Source organism: Etheostoma spectabile, chromosome 18 (assembly GCF_008692095.1).
Source record: "Etheostoma spectabile isolate EspeVRDwgs_2016 chromosome 18, UIUC_Espe_1.0, whole genome shotgun sequence".
Taxonomy (NCBI): domain Eukaryota; kingdom Metazoa; phylum Chordata; class Actinopteri; order Perciformes; family Percidae; genus Etheostoma; species Etheostoma spectabile.
In genome coordinates, this window is record NC_045750.1 from 21,155,853 (window position 1) to 21,159,557 (window position 3,705).

At 43.5% G+C, this 3,705-nt stretch overlaps 1 long non-coding RNA gene across 1 annotated transcript in view; it reads right to left on the reverse strand.

Moving 5' to 3' along the window:
* Positions 1-1,227, reverse strand: part of LOC116706737 (uncharacterized) — a 13,270-nt gene extending 12,043 nt beyond the window's left edge. The window contains exon 1 of the long non-coding RNA XR_004336307.1: positions 1,215-1,227. This is a non-coding gene — a long non-coding RNA (uncharacterized LOC116706737). The remainder of the gene's footprint in view (positions 1-1,214) is intronic.
* Between the last annotated feature and the right edge of the window lie 2,478 nt (positions 1,228-3,705).

Here is a 3,705-nt window from a genome sequence, read left to right on the forward strand (position 1 = left end):
ATGCGGAAGGTTGGTGGTTCGATCCCCGCCCCTGCAGTCATTGTCGAAGTGTCCTTGGGCAAGACACTGAACCCCGAGTTGCCCCCGGTGCTGCGCATCAGAGTGTGAATGTGTGTGAACGAATTAATGTTTATCTGATGAGCAGGTGGCACCTTGTACGGCAGCCCCGGCCACAGTGTATGAATGTGTGTGAATGGTGAATGTATCCTGTAGATGTAAAAGCGCTTTGAGCAGTTGTTAAGACTGGAAAAGCGCTATATAAATACAGCACATTTACATCCTGGAACATTTAGGCACTAAGGTCTGAAAGATCAGAAGATCAGTCCTTTTGTTACTGTTCTTCTCAATAATTAAAAAACAATGCACTAAGCTAGCTTACACTGGACAGTTTTGGGATGGGATTTGAGAAAATTCAAGGTTTCCAGTAGCTTACAACAACATTAGGGCTGCACATTATGTCAAAATGATAATCACGATTATTTTGATCAAAATTTTGATCGCGATTATCTCACGATTATTTGTTGATTTAACAAAACAAATTTTGTTGTCACGTAGGCTGTTTATAACTGTGAGAGGGAGTGTGATGGACGCTACTCACAGAGAGACTGCTGATCATTATGAACGGGTCCAGCGGGTCGAAGGGCGGCTACACACGCGTGTGTATGAAACGTCTGTATCTTCACTGTGCCGCATTTTTATTAACTATGATATTATGGCCATGGGTCACATCTCTGGCCCAGGGTCCAGGTCCCGGTCTCGGGACAGCAGCTCCGTCTCACACGCTGTTACTCTACCAACTGAAGTTAGCTGCATTAGTAACTTCTCTGTGTTCTTCGCCGTGGCGGCCGCGATAGCAGAGTTACCATGGAAACACTGGTACAAATACTGGTTTGCCCTCATACTTAACAATATACAGCTGTGTTAATAAAAAAATTAAAACTGTAGACAAATATCAGAAGTGTGGACGGCGGCCGCTGGTGGCGGGGCGCGGAGAGTAAGAGGAGAGAGAGTAGACGAGATAGCTTAGAAAGATCCAACACAGGCACTGCTTTACAGACGAAATGGGTAATGAACGTAATTAAACCATATCCATATAAACAGCATTGCAGCGGATGCGAGGACAATAGCACCGGTGCGCTCGAGGAGCTAACAGCTAACAGACGCTACTAGCTAACAGCTAACAGATGCTACTAGCACCAACTAGCACGGCTCACTCTGTTGTCTGAAAAACAACAGATGGGACAGAGTGTTGCGTTTACTGGTAAACTGGTAAACCTGTCTGCTATCTGTTGAGTTTTCCTCACGCTACTCTCCTCTGGGACTGTCTACATCTAGAAACTTAGCTGCACGGGGTGCAGTGAACTACTCTGACTGGCTCATGAGCAGACGGCTTTACGGAGCGGGAGATTGGCTTTGCAGAAAACACGGAGCGTTCTATGAAATGACGCTTTATAAAAAATAATCGCTCGATCACGCAAATTTGATCGTGGGAAGTCCAAATCGTGATTGCGATTAAAATTCGATTAATTGTGCAGCCCTAAACAACATACATCAAACATGCAACATTTTAAACAGATTTTAATACTAGTCATTGTTGAAAGCTCAAATACGTCTATATTAAACAGCTGACATCTTCACTTTGAAAGTGTCAGCTGCAAACTCATGTGTTTGATTGAAGAAAGTTGTCTCGTTGGCTGTTAATCACCCACCGTTTATGGAAGTAATTTTCTTGGGAAAAATAAAAAAACAATAGAAGACTTGTATTTGTATCTGTATCAAACACTGTACATTGTGGTACACACGCAGGGTGGCTGGAAGAGCTGTCATCCGACACTTTTGTACACTTACACGTCATCTCGTTATTAGTCAAGATGAAGTAAATACGCTACAGGCCAAAGTTTGGTTACACCTTCTTATTCAATGTGTTTCCTTTATTTCAAAGCTTCAAGAGGTAGTCCCCTGAAATGGTTTCCCAACAGTCGAAGGAGTTCCCAGAGATGCTTAGCACTTGTTGGCCCTGTTGCCTTCACTCTGTGGTCCAGCTCACCCCAAACCATCTCGATTGGGTTCAGGTCTGGTGACTGTGGAGGCGCAGCACTCCATCACTCTCCTTCTTGGTCAGATAGCCCTTTCAAAGCCTGGAGGTGTGTTTGGGGTCATTGTCCTGTTGAAAAATGAATGATGGTCCAACTAAACGGAAACTGGATGGAATGGCATGCTGCTGCAGGATGCTGTGGTAGCCATGCTGGTTCAGTATGCCTTCAATTTGGAATAAATCCCTAACAGTGTCACCAGCAAAGCACCCCCACACCATCACACCTCCTTCTCCATGCTTCACGGTTGGAACCAGGCATGTAGAATCCATCTGGTCACCTTTTCTGCATCATACGAAGACACGACGGTTGGAAGAGATCTCAAAATTGGACTCATCAGACCAAAGCCCAGATTTCCACTGGTCTAATGTCCATTCCTTGTGTTTCTTGTCCCAAACAAATCTCTTCTGCTTGTTGCCTCTCCTAACAGTGGTTTCCTAGCTGCTATTTGACCATGAAGGCCTGATTTGTGCATCTCCTCTTGACAGTTGTTCTAGAGAGGTGTCTGCTGCTAGAACTCTGTGTGGTATTCATCTGGTCTCTAATCTGAGCTGCTGTTAACTTGCGATTTCTGAGGCTGGTGACTAGATGAACTTATCCTCAGCAGCAGAGGTGACTCTGGTCTTCCTTTCTGGGGCGGTTCTCATGTGAGTTTCGTTGCAGCGCTTGATGGTTTTTGTGACTGCACTTGGGGACACATTTAAGTTTTTGCATTTTCCGGACCGACTGACCTTCATTTCTTAAAGTAATGATGGCCACTTGTTTCTCTTTACTTAGCTGATTGGTTCTTGCCATAAATGAATTCTAACACTGTCCAATAGGGCTGTGTATCAACCTGACTTCTGCACAACACAACTGATTGTCCCAACCCCAATAATAAGGCAAGAAATTCCACTAATTAACCCTGACAAGCACACCTGTGAAGTGAAAACCATTTTCGGTGACTACCTCCTGAAGCTCATTGAGAGGACATCAAGGGTTTGCAGCACTATCAAAAAAGAAAAGGTTGGTTACTTTGAGGAATCTAAATTTCACACCTTTTTGTAAGTACATAATTCCACATGTGTTCATTCATAGTTGTGATGCCTTCAGTGATAATCTACAATGTGAATAGTCATGAAAATAAAGGAAACGCATTGATGAAGGTGTAACCAAACTTTTAGCCTATGCTGTGCATTAGCAAACACATCAACGACAACAATGACAGTTTTTGATGACAATCATTTAATGGTAGCATACGTAGCACAGCATTCTACGACAACCGGACGTTTACATCCATCCTGAGATTTAACCGGAAATACGTCATGCTCGGCTGTGCATACCGCCTATTCAGATATTTACATAAAGTTTGATCCAGCAACCTTTAAGTCACAAGCTAGCTGCCAATGGATCAACAGACGTGATGGAAAAGTCAATGCCAGGACATACCTCCAATGTTTTTGGGTACATATTTCTTTTATTTGGTCCAAAGAAGCAAGGAACTATTTCTGCTTCCATTTTCACAAACTTAAGTAATCAGAAAAAGTAAGATCAGTCATAACCTCCCTCCCTCTCTCTCTCTCTCTACAGCTGTGCTCTTATTATTTTCCTTGGCTCCCTAGAAGCTCTCCAT